The 14,868-nt window shown below is 40.2% G+C and overlaps 1 long non-coding RNA gene across 1 annotated transcript; it reads right to left on the reverse strand.

The window, feature by feature from the left end:
- Nucleotides 1–1,106: 1,106 nt before the first annotated feature.
- Nucleotides 1,107–2,510, reverse strand: LOC135533622 (uncharacterized). Its single transcript, XR_010454563.1, has 2 exons — nucleotides 2,290–2,510; nucleotides 1,107–2,171 (listed from the first exon to the last, which is right to left on the reverse strand). It is a non-coding gene; the product is annotated as an uncharacterized LOC135533622 (long non-coding RNA).
- Nucleotides 2,511–14,868: the final 12,358 nt, after the last annotated feature.

A 14,868-nucleotide genomic window follows, 5' to 3' on the forward strand; every position in this document is an offset into this window, starting at 1 on the left:
TTTATTTCCTTTAAATGTATGCACTCACTACTGTAAATCGCTCTGGATAAGAGTGTCTGATAAATGACTTAAATGTAAAATTAGTAGTATGCTATGCCAGGTGCTCTTGTACTTGACCTTTCGTTGACATCCCAGGGTAGGGCTGAAAGTGAAGTCCCTGTCTCACTGGGCAGGCAAAACATTTACTGGTTCTAAGATGTGGGTTGAGCGGGCAGTGATATGCAGGCAAAAATACACAAGACACTTGTAAGAGTGGAACAAGTTGAAATAAAATAGAAACAGGTTGGCTGAGAAATGGAACCTTACCTTTTCCTGTGCAATATCTAGAAACATTCAGGAAGTCATTTGACCCAGTTTTATTAGGATTATTGTATCTTTACTTGATTTAATATTGAAGCAAGATTGGACATTGGGTGTTTGTGTCTGTGTCTGTGGAACCTCGTACCCTCACTAACGTGCTCAGAATAATGTGCTAAGTTACTAGTGTTTTCTGATGTTTTGTGTTCACATTTTATCACGCTTATAGAGGTGATTGTCCATTTCTAGTTGTTGCATTACAATGTATGCAAATATGGCTTAAACGTCAACGGTCAATGTTTAGATAACTACCTGCAAATGTATTGTCTATTATGATGGGGTGTGTCAGTATGACAAAGTCAAACACAGACTGTCATTGCAAGTCCCTCTTGGCCTGTAGAGGCCGATAGATGTTTATAGGTGTCACGTTCTGACCTTAGTTCCTTTGTTATGTCTTTGTTTTAGAATGGTCAGGGCGTGAGTTGGGTGGGTAGTTTATGTTCTTTTTTCTATGTTGTGTTTATGTGTTTGGCCTGGTATGGTTCTCAATCAGAGGCAGCTGTCGTTCGTTGTCTCTGATTGAGAATCATACTTAGGTAGCCTTTTCCCACCTGTGTTTTGTGGGTGATTATTTTCTGTTTTAGTGTTTTCGCACCTTCCAGGACTGTTTTGGTTTTAGTTTATTTTCACGTTGTTATTTTGTATTTTCAGTGTTCAGTAAAAGAAATCATCATGAACACATACCACGCTGTGCATTGGTCCGACATTTCATACTCCTCGCCAGAGGAGGATGAAGGATTCCATTACAATAGGCCTACAGATGTTTATTTATTGGACCTCTCCTTCTTGGAGTTTGACAACGTAAGTAGTTCAACAACATTTCATTTAAAGGTAATGTGGCGGTAAATCTTCAAACTGCACCATTACATTTTATATTTGGAATGTAAAGAACCATAGTCAACATAATCAAAATATATTGTCTTGCATTTTTTATAGAAATGTTTCCCCTTAAAATATTATATTGTCCAGGTTTTGTCAATAAAAAATAGCACCACCACCAATAATTACATGTGGCAACAGCCTGGATTCAGGGGGTAGACGTAACAGAGTAAATATATATCTGGAACAGCCAATTAGTATGATATGTTACCTTTCGTATGGTATGTATTCATTTGTGGATGTCCATCATCCATTTCCTATGATATGTTACAAATTACAATTTGTATGATATGTTATGAATTTCAATATGTAATGTTACCAATTTGCAGAACGTATATGTTATGAATTCCAATTTGTTGTGGCTAATGTTAGCTAGGCCTAGGGTTAGTGTTAGGAGTTAAGAGTTAGGGGAAGGGTTAGCTAACATGCTAAGTAGGTTCAAAGAAGTAAGTAGTTGACAGGTTGCATCATACTCATCCACTTTAACCAACCACTCTACATTAATTTAATGTAAACATACAGTACCAAATGTACTGTAGCATATTATACTATTCTGAGTGTCCCAGATGTAAGTTTACTAGTTTATGAGACCAGGCTGGTGGCTCAGAGGAAAAAGAAAGTGATAGAAAAAAGGTAAAAAATAGATCAATTATAATGAAGAACCAATTGACCTCTTCAAGCATTTTCAGCAATCAGGTCATCCATGACATCCTTCTGATGAGTTGAAAGGGCTTGAATCAGGGCGTTAGCAGCCCCGGTGCTGGTCGCGCTATCCAGGAGCTTCCTCATCATTTCTTGTGGTGCCAACTGGGCATTCACGTTGGCAGCCATTTCATCATGACAACCTCCACTCTGCAGATCATCGACAATGGCCTTCACGTTTTTCACCTGGCTAACCAGAGCTGTGCGGTTTCTTTTCAAAAACTCACGTTTGTCTTTCACAAGGAGGAAAAATAAATATATTTAGGATAAATCGAATTACATTCTCATAGTAAGATACATGTATCGATAGCATTTTCAGTGTTACAGCCCTTTCACAATATTTTTGTCTACCTGAAATTGAAGAGATCGATGGAGAATATGTCATGTTCTTGGGCCGTGATGGTCCTAAAAGAGAAAATGTGATACATTGAGAAATAGTGCACCAATGTCACTAACATGAAACCACGTGATGGGAACAGTTTCCTGGTATCAACAGTGCTGTTGCAATCTGCATACACCGTTGGGCTGGATGAAGCTTCAAAACACATCCGTTATTGCCATGTTAGCTAATGATCTTACAGCATGTAATGAAAACATTGTAACAGCAAACCTGACCATTAAATTGGTGCCTTATGTCTATGTATTTATGTACTGTTTAGTAACACATATTTAAAAGCTTTACTGTAAGAGTTGTATGTTTTCTCATCATAACCATTTGAAGTATTTCTAAATGTTTTTTATCACTACAAATGTTGCTGTATGCTTCTATTTTATTTTAAAAAGCAATCAAAGATGAGTGACAATGAAAAAGCGATCAAAGTTTCCATAGCCCTTAATACTGTATATTACCTAAATAAAAAAAGTATCAATAATCATTAACATTGAACGGGTTGTGTTTTTGGTCATTGGCATTTTGTTATGTCTGCCCTTCTGAAGACATATAGTATGTTTGACTTCTATAGTGTCTATCACAATAGTGGATAATATATTGCCAGTTATGTATGTGCTTTGTTGAACTGAAATATCATACACATTTTTATAAGTGTCGGGTATGTGTAAATGGCTGTAAGGGAGTCAGGTGCAGGAGAGCAGATATTGGGTAGCCAACGGAGCCTTTTTATTTAGGCGAACCAAAAGCACACGGCAACGTGAACACGAAATAACAATACGGGTTAACCCAGCGCAACAGACTAACGTGTGAATGACATGAAACAGAATAAACAATACCACACAAAGACCTGAGGGAAACAGAGGGTTAAATACACAACGAGGGGAAATGAGAACCGGGTGTGTGGGAAGACAAGACAAATGGATCGACGATGGCTAGAAGACCGCCGAGCGCCGTCCGAACAAGGAGAGGCATCGACTTCGGTAGAAGTCGTGACAAGCCTCTGTGCCAACCAGTGATGAGTCATTTGCATCCTAACAGGCTCGCACAAGCATATTTGAAAATGTAATTACTATTTCAATATTCTCTTGGCTTAAACAACAACTCATGCCATTATAAATTGTACAAAATCTAGGGACGACAAGAATAATAGACTTTAGTTGATAAAACCATGACTGTGGTGAAGTACCAGCAAGTACAAGCAGTTACATTTAAGTGGCAGAGGTGGAATGAGAGTCTAGAGTCCCGTGAACTAGATGAACAACAGCTGATTTTCAACAGAGCGGGAGCAGCCATCTCACCCAACATACAGTTCAAAGGCTACAGGACAGGAAGATATAATTTACCACATGACGGGATGTCTAACAGAGCAGAATCTGGAGACCTTCCAACTTTCCGTACTGACAAGTTCAAATGTTGCTGAGGCAAATGTGTGTTTACTTCCAGGAATGCAACAGACTTTCTTTATGTGAGTATAGTCAATCACAGACAGGCAGATTCACAATGAAACTTAAGTGAAGACATGCATGGCGGGTTTGTAAAGGTGCAGCCTACACAAATGCATTCTATGTTATGAGTAAGAAATGACACAGGTGAAGTGAAACTAAGATTCCTTTAAGTTTCACCGGGTTTGCATTCGACAGATGAATACAATAGGTTGTACAACACCACCTTTAGGCATTGTCATAACATGTATTGACACAGTCAGTGTAATTTGATGTCTATGACTATTCCCCTACACAACCTCAGCTCATGCTCCTAGTTCAGCTTTGTGAGTGGCTTTTCCTCCATGTGATGCCAGGTTCTTGTCATTGTCCTTATCATGGTTTCCTGGGGGTGAGGTGGCCCAAGGTCACACTTAGTAGACAAACGTTGTGGAGCGCTGCAGATAGAAATGTCATGAATTGAACTGACTAATTAATTCATTTCAAATGACTGATTTCCTTATATGAACTGTAACTCAGTGAAATCTTTGAAATTTTATATTTTTGTTCAGTGTATATAGAAAATACATATCATTGACATAATTTCAACGGGGGCGGCAGGGTATCCTAGTGGATATAGTGTTGGACTAGCAACCAGAAGGTTGCAAGTTCAATCCCCTGAGCTGACAAAGTACAAATCTGTCGTTCTGCCCCTGAACAGGCAGTTAACCTACTTTTCCTAGGCCGTCATTGAAAATAAGAATTTGTTCTTAACTGACTTGCCTAGTTAAATAATGTTAAAAAAAAATAATAGCTTGAATCACCAAATTTACTTGAGATGATTTTACTTCAACACTGTTCACTGCGTTCAAGTTGTTGACATAGGTGTTTCAAAGAGCTGTCAGTCAAGGAGAGCTCATGAATATAAGCTCCATGCCCACTCAACCTGTCTTTTCAAACTTCCTTGTAGTTAACCATGAGAGAAAAATTACTTTTCAGAATAACTGTTCAGGACCTTTAATTGAGGCTTACACAAATTGAGTTCTTCAAGTGCGTATGTGTAATGTTAAGATGGTTACCACTTTGTTATAATTTTTATATAAAAATTATGTTAATTGTCTTTTAAAAAAGAAGCATATTATAAAAAATATTGAGAGGAAATGTGAATTGCAACCCTTCATGAAAGTGAATAAAAACCCAATAGGCCATGCCTTTGGATTTAACCCTGGTGGTTAAATCCATCCATATTTTGTCAATCCAAAGGCATGGCCTATTGGGAGTGTGGCTTTCAGATAGTTATTTTTTTATATGAAATATTTAAATATAAGGCATTAATGTGCCCATTATTGTGATATGCATAGCAACTCATACTTTTGTTTACGCATTAGTAAAGCTACACAAATGCCAGTACTCAACCTTAACATGTGTTGACAATACAACAGAAAAGATGAACCAGAACGACATTTACTCTCATGGGTGCTCAAAAATAACTATCTGAAAGCCACGCCCTAATAAGCCACACCTCCAGTCTTCTGATCTGTCCCGGGGGATCATAGCTCAATAACCCAGCTTCACAACCCAACTTAATGAAAACTATGGGTTGTTTGTGACCCAACTGGCTGGGTCAAAATAACCCAACTTGTGTTCTGTCCAATTTTGTTTAAATGACTTGAAATCAATGCCAATGACTCCCATTTGTTATTAAATATCACCTTAAATCCATCCATTCCCCCACGGTACAAAGTGAGGACAAATAGACTTAAAAACTATGTAAAGTAAAAATAAAAATTAGTGCAGGCCCAAAATGTTTAGCATATCAACAGTCAAGTTTCAAGATATTGAACTTTCAAGTTGCAAATGCCGCGTTGGTATTCTCCGACTGGGAAAATAATTTTGAACGGTCATCCAACTCGGCATTCCAAGTCAGAAATTCTGGCATCTTTCTAGAGCTCCGACTTTCCGACCTGAAGATCCCTGACATCATTACTTTGACCTATTTTTTTTGTTTGTTGAGTTCCCAGTTTTCTTGAAAGAACAAAAAATGTCAAGTGTCTCATCATCATTATATTGCAAAATGCATCTCATGATGATGTGGCAAGTGACACTTAGCTCCTTGAAAAGTTGACTACTGACATGCAAAGCATTTTGGGACTGTATAAAACAATACTGAAGATAGTATTTGAGTGGATTTTTATTTTAACATTCAGACTCAACACTCTCTATCTTTGTGACTATACACACAGGTTTTGGTCAGCAGTGCGCGAAAAAGAACTGCGATTTGCCAGTCAAGGATCCACCTCTAGCTGTGATGACGTCATCAGATGAGGTCCACAGCATCCCGCAGCGCAGCACTATGTGGTGTGGCGAGGGAGTCAGAGGAAAAACAGGTCCCTGAGGAAGGACAGTCCATCCAGACAGACAGCTAGAGAATGGTGGGAGTAAAGGCCCTCTTCAGTGAGATGTTCTCCACATGACAAGTAGAGAGAGTTCAGAAATATCTCTCATGATATGTTGCTCTTCTTCAAGTCGGTTTGTTGACGACTCAAACTGTCACATTATTTACATGAAGATGAGTAAAAGGGAGGTATAGCGAGTATTTTTTTACAGTTCAAATATCCTCTCTAATAATGAGCTAATACAGGGTTTGGTAATGTGGGTAGTAATCAAACACAATTAACACAAATATTTTAATTATGTCACAGAATAAAATAATTAGTGGAAAGTATTTGGGCTTATAGTGATTATTTTCCTTGTTAGAACTATCTCGTTTCATAACTTTTTTGCCAACCTCCTTTACACTATATATAACAATTCTGGCATTATTGAGCCATTTTTGGAAATAGAATTGCCTGCACCCCATGTTAAAGGGAGCTGTCTCTTGCCATTGCCATCTAAATGATGCAAGGTATTTGGTTGTCTGCATCCAACTAAATCATCCCTGAATGGCTCAGGATTCTGTCAAAGAATCTGATGGGAGAATTTATAGCCTGTTCCCATGTTTCTGCTTTCTTGTCAACTCATTGGCATGACAATGACCATAGTATGTTGCACAACCAGATCTGGAACCAGGCCAGAGTATTTCACAAAATGTGTCCGGGAGTGAGTGGAAGGTCTAATGTTACCCCATGCTGCTCCCATTACGGATTGAGATATTCAAATATTCAAAAATACACAAGGGTTAGGGTTTAGCAGTCTGGAGACCAGCATTCGGAAAATAATTTTTTCCAAGTCAAACTCAAAAGAATTCTTCACTATACCTGAGGGTTTACGTTAGCTTAAGTGAAATGTATGATTTGTAGAGCCCTATGATACAATCCATCCAATCCAAATCAAAAGGGAGACTTTTACTTAAGCTCTCAATAATAAGTTTATGATTAATCCGTTCAATAATAGTGTAGCAATCCTCACACCAAGTGGTTTACCATATTTGCATTATGTGTAGGGTTTTTCTATTTCACGCCAGTGACCTGGGTTCGCTGCCCTGCCGTTTGCTACAATATCTCTCTCATCAACCAACTTGAAATCAACTGTTCCCCCTGATTGCTCCCTTGCATACAATACATGTAGTTAGATTCTGTTGCTATGGGCTCTTACTTTTTAGTTCCATCAGACCACAGTGCAGAACATTCCAGACATACCAATCAAGCAAGACTAATGGGTGCCTTTGTGAGCTTCCCTTGGCGAGCAACAGAACAGCGGTGGACAGGAAGGCAACAGGATAAGTTAAGATGATTGCTAAGATGGGTGGGATCTTACAGAATGGTTGCAAAAGGGGAGGATTCTCTGAGGTCGTATAATAACCCTTCGTGGCTTCCACAATAAGATGGGCAACAAGGGAAAAGAGTTTCACTTTTGGGGAACTTTTATTAAGTAGGCTTTTTTGCATATAGTTGTGTTATGTTACATCATAGACATAAGCACTGGAATGTGTGTGGGTGCACACTTGGAATATCTTCCGGCGCCGACAGATGGCCGCCTTGCTTCATGTTCTTAGGAAACTATGCAGTATTTAGTTTTTTTAATGTATTATTTCTTACACTGTTACCCCTGGAAATGTCTCATTACATACAGCCGGGAGGAACTATTGGATATAAGAGCAACGTCAACTTACCAACATTACGACCAGGAATACGACTTTCCCGAAGTGGATCCTCTGTTTGGTCCACTACCCAGGACAATGGATCGGATCCCAGCAGGCGACCCAAAACAACAGACCCGCAGAAGGGGCTCTCGCGTACACTACTCGCCAACGTCCAGTCTCTTGACAACAAGTTAGACAAAATCCGGGACAGGGTTGTCTTCCAGAGAGACATCAGAGATTGTAACATTCCCTGTTTCACGGAAACGTGGCTCACTTGGGATACGTTATCAGGGTCGGTGCAGCCATCTGGTTTCTTCATGCATCGCGCCCACAGAAACAAACATCTCTCTGGTAAGAAGAAGGGCGGGGGTGTATGCCTTATGATTAACGAGTCGTGGTGTGATCATACCAACATACAGGAACTCAAGTCCTTTTGTTCACCTGACCTAGAATTCCTTACAATCAAATGCCGACCGCATTATCTACCAAGAGAATTCTCTTCGATTATCCCCCCCCCCCCACCCCCCCAAGCAGACACCTCGACGGCCTGAAAGAACTTCATTGAACTCTATGTAAACTGGAAACCACATATCTGTCACGCTCTGACCTTAGAGAGCCTTTTTATGTCTCTATTTGGTTTGGCCAGGGTGTGATTTGGGTGGGCATTCTATGTTATTTATTTCTATGTTTTGTGTTTCTATGTTTTGGCCGAGTATGGTTCTCAATCAGGGACAGTTGTCTATCATTGCATGTTTTGCCACCTTAGGTTGTGGGATGTTGTTTTTTGTTAGCTCTGTGTAGCCTTCAGAACGTGACGTTCGTTGTTCTTTTGTTTGGTGTTTGGATTAAATAAAGAATCATGAACACGTACCATGCTGCACCTTGGTCCACTTCTTCTGACGAGCTTTACAATATCCTGAGACTGAATTTATTGTAGCTGGGGATTTAAACAAGGCTAATCTAAAAAACATACTCCCTAAATTCTGGATCATTGTTACTCTAACTTCCGCGATGCATACAAAGCCCTCCCTCGCTGTAACGGTTGTCTGTGATGGAAGAAAAGGAGGACCAATGCGCAGCGTGGTAAGTGTCCATATTGATAATTTATTATCATGAACACAAAACAAAATAACGAGAACGAATGAAACGAAACAGTCCTGTAAGGTGAATACACAAAACAGAAAACAGTTACACTCGCCCTCCTTTCGGCAAATCTAACCACGACTCCACTTTGTTGCTCCCAGCCTACATACGGAAACTAAAACGGGAAGCGCCCGTGCTCCAGTCTGTTCAACGCTGGTCCGACCAATCTGATTCCATGCTTCAAGATTGCTTCAATCACGTGGACTGGGATATGATCCGGATAGCGTTGAACAACAACATTGATGTATACGCTGATTCAATGAGCGAGTTTATTAGCAAGTGCATCAGTGATGTTGTACCAACAGGGACAGAAACCGTGGATTGATGGCAGCATCCACGCAAAATTGAAAGCGCGAACCACTGCTTTTAATCAGGGCAAGGTGACCGGAAACAGGACTGAATACAAACAGTGTAGCTATTCCCTCCGCAAGGCAATCAAACAAGCTAAGCATCAGTATAGAGACAAAGTAGAGTCACAATTCACTGGCTCAGACACGAGAGGAATGTGACAGGGTCTACAGTCAATCACGGACTACAAAAAGAAAACCAGCCCGTCGCGGACCCCGATGCCTTGCTCCCAGACAAACTAAACAACTTCTTCACTCGCTTTGAGGACAATACATTGCCAACGACACGGCCCGCTACCAAAACCGGCGGGCTCTCCTTCACCTCAGGCAACATGAGTAAAACATTTAAATGTGCTAACCCTTGCAAGACTGCCGGCCCAGATGGCATCCCTAGCCGCGTCCTCAAAGCATGCGCAGACCAGCTGGTTGGTGTGTTTACGGACATATTCAATCAATCCCTATCCCAGTCTGCTCTTCCCACATGCTTCAAGAGGGCCACCATTGTTCCTGTTCCCAAGAAGGCTAAGGTAACTGAGATAAACGACTATTGTCCCGTAGCACTCACTTCCGTCATCATGAAGTGCTTTGAGAGACTAGTCAAGGATCATATCACCCCTCCCTACCTGACACCCTAGACCCACTCCAATTTGCTTACCGCCCAGATAGGTCCACAGACGACGCAATCTCAACCACACTGCACACTGCCCTAACCCATCTGGACAAGAGGAATACCTATACAGCTCAGAATACAGCTCAGCATTTAACACCATAGTACCCTCCAAACTCGTCATTAAGCTCTCGACCCTGCGTCTCGACCCCGCCCTGTGCATCTGAGTCCTGGACATTCTGATGGGCCGCCCCCAGGTGGTGATGGTAGGAAACAAAATCTCCACCTTGCTGATCCTTAACTTCTTCGATATAGGTGGCGCTCTTTTAATTTTTGGATAAAAAAACGTTCCCGTTTTAAACAAGATATTTTGTCACGAAAAGATGCTCGACTATGCATATAATTGACAGCTTTGGAAAGAAAACACTCTGACGTTTCCAAAACTGCAAAGATATTGTCTGTGAGTGCCACAGACCTAATGCTACAGGTGAAACCAAGATGAAATTTCATACAGGAAATGCCCCAGATTTTGAATGCGCTGTGTTCCAATGTCTCCTTATATGGCTGTGAATGCGCCAGGAATGAGCCTACACTTTCTGTCGTTTCCCCAAGGTGTCTGCAGCATTGTGACGTATTTGTAGGCATATCATTGGAAGATTGACCATAAGAGACTACATTTACCAGGTGTCCGCTTGGTGTCCTCCGTCGAAATTATTGCGTAATCTCCAGCTGCGTGCATTTTACCATTTGCTTCAGAGGAGAAAGTCAACTGCCACGAATGATTTATCATCGAATAGATGTGTGAAAAACACCTTGAGGATTGATTCTAAACAACGTTTGCCATGTTTCTTTCGATATTATGGAGTTCATTTGGAAAAAGTTTGGCATTGTAATGACTGAATTTTTTTTTTTTTTCTTAGCCAAACGTGATGAACAAAACGGAGCGATTTCTCCTACACAAATAATGTTTTTGGAAAAACTGAACATTTGCTATCTAACTGAGAGTCTCCTCATTGAAAACATCCAAAGTTCTTCAAAGATAAATGATTTTATTTGAATGCTTTTCTTGTTTTTGTGAAAATGTTGCCGGCTGAATGCTAGGCTTAATGCTATGCTAGCTATCAATACTCTTACACAAATGCTTGTGTAGCTATGGTTGAAAAGCATATTTTGAAAATCTGAGATGACAGTGTTGTTAACAAAAGGCTAAGCTTGTGAGCCAATATATTTATTTCATTTCATTTGCGATTTTCATGAATAGTTAACGTTGCGTTATGCTAATGAGTTTGAGGCTATGATTACGCTCCCGGATACGGGATTGCTCGACGCTAGAGGTTAACACTGGGGCCCCACAAGGGTGCGTTCTCAGCCCTTTCCTGTACTCACTGTTCACCCATGACTGCGTGGCCTTGCACACCTCCAACTCAATCATCAAGTTTACAGATGACACTACAGTGGTAGGCTTGATTACCAACAATGATGACACGCCTACTGGGAAGAGGTGAGGACCTCGGAGTGTGGTGTCAGGAAAACAACCTCTCACTCAACGTCAACAAAACAAAGGAGATGATCGTGGACTTCAGGAAACAGCGTGGTCGGAACTAGTAGCACAAACATTTCGCTACACTAGCATTAACATCTGCTAACCATGTGTATGTGACCAATAAAATTTGATTTGATTTGTGTGACATCTGCATGAATGTGTGGTTTCATTTCAGCATAGATTTTGACAATGGATCCCAGAGGTAAAAATAAGTTAGACTTCACCTTCATGCTGTAAATATGCCACCGAGCTACCCTTTCCAACCTCCCTGGTCTCATTCCCTTTGCCCAGGCAAGAGACACAGTCTAGTCTTTGTGAACACTTCCAACCCTGCATGTTTATGGCCTCCCAACCACTAATGGTTGTCAATGTACTGTCCTGACTGTGCCCTCAGATGCAATCTCAATCACCCCATCCTGGACTTGTCTTTCTTTCCTTCTCAGCCAGGGATGAGAATAGAGTAAAAGACCACATAGCAGGTAAAACCCTGGTAAATGCATTCACCTGTTAAATCACTGTTAACTTGTTTTCCTTAGAGATCTAATCAACTGTATTACACTGCAGCCTCTTGACATTCAATACTGACATAATAGAGTTGAATTCCCTCTTGAATTCAAAATAACTCGCAGGGGGACTTGGAGCTGACAGATGAAACTGTATTTGGTCATAAGAGCTGACTCCTTTCATATCAGTGGTGGTGATGTTTGATAGAGGCTGAGTCACACAATATATCATGTCCCTACCACGTCATCCATTATTTCAAGGTAATGTAGAGAGCATCTGCGTTTATCCCTTACACATATCACATAGGCTTTATTCTAGAGAATAACTATGTAAATTACATAGTGACAAGGTTGCAGTGGAGGCTCCTCAGAGGAGGAAGGGGACGACCATCCTCCCCAGTGAATTTCATAAAAATATATATTTTTTAACATTTAAAAAGTTATCCTTTTTAGATAAAACTGTACTAAATATATTCACGTCAACAAATAATTTATTAAAAAACACAATTTTGTAGCCTCAACAGCACTCTGTAGGGTAAGACCATAGTGTAGCCAGAGAACAGCTAGCTTCCGTCCTCCTTTGGGTACATGACTTCAAAACAAAACCTAGGAGGCTCATGGTTCTCACCCTCTTCCATAGACTTACACAGTAATTATGACAACTTCCGGAAGACATCCTCCAACCTGTCAGAGCTCTTGCAGCATGAACTGACATCTGGTCCACCCAATCAAATGATCAGAGAGTGAATCTAATACTGAAAGCATAAGCTACAGCTAGCTAGAACTAGCATAAACTGTGGTGAGTAGTTGTCTCAATGAGAGAAAAAGACAATAGTTGAACAGTCTTGAACAAATTAATTTCTTCCTCAAATGAAGAAGCAAGAGAAAGAGATGTTTTTAACATTTCAGTTTTACTTACTTACCTAGCAGCTGCAGGTAGCTAGTTTAGCCTACTCAAACACTCTGCTCAAACAGAGGGATTCTATGTTAGCTAGCTGGATATGACTATCCAACACAACACTGGAACTCTTCCAAGTCAAGGTAAACTTTTGGTTTTACTCATTTATTACAACCGGGGCCTGCCGGTGTAACTGCTAAACTGCTTACTGACTATACACTGTAACGTTACTGCATTGTAGTGGGTTTACTAATGCATTAGTTATATTAGCTATGTTGACTATGATGTTAATTTAGCTAATATGGTGACAACGATGTAGACTGTGTGTAGCGGTTATGATATGGTTATGGCTTAGAAAAGTTTTTTTGCCTGTTCACATACAGCTGATATGTTGTGTATTAAAGTCCACAAACGAGGGGAGAGCGCATCAATGCGCATAGATCCGAGAACGAATACAACGTGGCTGCTATTAAAGTGAACTGTGTGATATGGGGTATATTCATTCCGCCGATTCTGTTGAAAAACGTTTCTTCAACGGGAACTAACGGAACGAAATGGGGAAAAATATACCTGAATTTGTTGGACTAATGATTACACGCTAGATCAGCTATATGCAGGCAAGAGTGTGCAAGGCGGTATTTCATGTGTCACGGTCTGTCAACTCAAAATTCTCTGTGTGCATCTACGTTGTAAACTTTCATTCCTAGGCTAGGTTGTAGCAACCTCATGATGGGTATAGGGAAAATCAGAGTATCATGTAGTATGTTAAACCTATGGTGTTACATTGAACTGAGTGAATGAAATCTGAATGACAGCCATCCAACATGCTGTAATAGAAATAAGGCCATGCTCATGAAAAAAAGAATCGTCCTACTGCCACTGCAAGGTAATACCTACTGTACAGTACTTTGCTCCTCTGTGTCAATTTCTATACATTTCAAAATAGAGGTAAGTGGTAAACAACCTGTATTATGCTCTTGAAATTACTTTGAAATAATAATGACTATGTATAGTGTTGGCAATGGATATCAAGTGCAATATCATGTTTTTTCTTACAATACATTTTCTAAATATGGGGTCATTATTTAAGAGCCATCATCGGTCACTGAATATATGTCCACACTATAAATGATTTGATCACAATTAAATACGCTTTTCACAACAACCATTTATGAACTTTTTTTGTATTTCTTATGAAATGCAAAACAAAGTTGGACTCTAAGGGCCTCTAGTGGTAAAAACCATACACACAAGTTTGCGCCTATACTTGCAATAACTGGGGACATGGGCTGGGAACCCTGTGAGGTGAGATGGAAGGCGTGTATAGTGAGACTTTGGAATAGACTGCTGGATATGCCAACTGCCAGAATAGCTAGTAAAGTTTATCAATTGGATCTATCCATAGGGGGAGCCTGGTAACTGAAATGCCTGACATTTTTCAACAGTCTGACTGTGAACATCTGTACAAAAACCAAATGAAGGGAGACATGGATATGATTAAAAAACAACTGTTGATGCAATAAGAAAATAAGAACCTTTTGTTTGAATAAGGGTGAATTTGTGTGTTAGAAATATATTATATATAACCTACCTAAAAGCAAGAGATCGCTGTGTGCACAGGTAAGATCAGGGACATTGCCTCTGCGTATTGAAACAGGTAAGATCAGGGAGATTGCCTCTGCATATTGAAACATAATGACTATGTATAGTGTTGGCAATGGATATCAAGTGCAATATCATGTTTTTTCTTACAATACATTTTCTAAATATGCGGTCATTATTTAAGAGCCATCATCGGTCCACACTATATTGCCTCTGCGTATTGAAACAGGTCAGATCAGGGATATTGCCTCTGCGTATTGAAACAGGTCAGATCAGGGATATTGCCTCTGCGTATTGAAACAGGTCAGATCAGGGATATTGCCTCTGCGTATTGAAACAGGTCAGATCAGGGATATTGCCTCTGCGTATTGAAACAGGTCGAATTTGTGGTGAA

Source organism: Oncorhynchus masou, unplaced genomic scaffold, assembly GCF_036934945.1.
Source record: "Oncorhynchus masou masou isolate Uvic2021 unplaced genomic scaffold, UVic_Omas_1.1 unplaced_scaffold_2527, whole genome shotgun sequence".
NCBI lineage: Eukaryota > Metazoa > Chordata > Actinopteri > Salmoniformes > Salmonidae > Oncorhynchus > Oncorhynchus masou.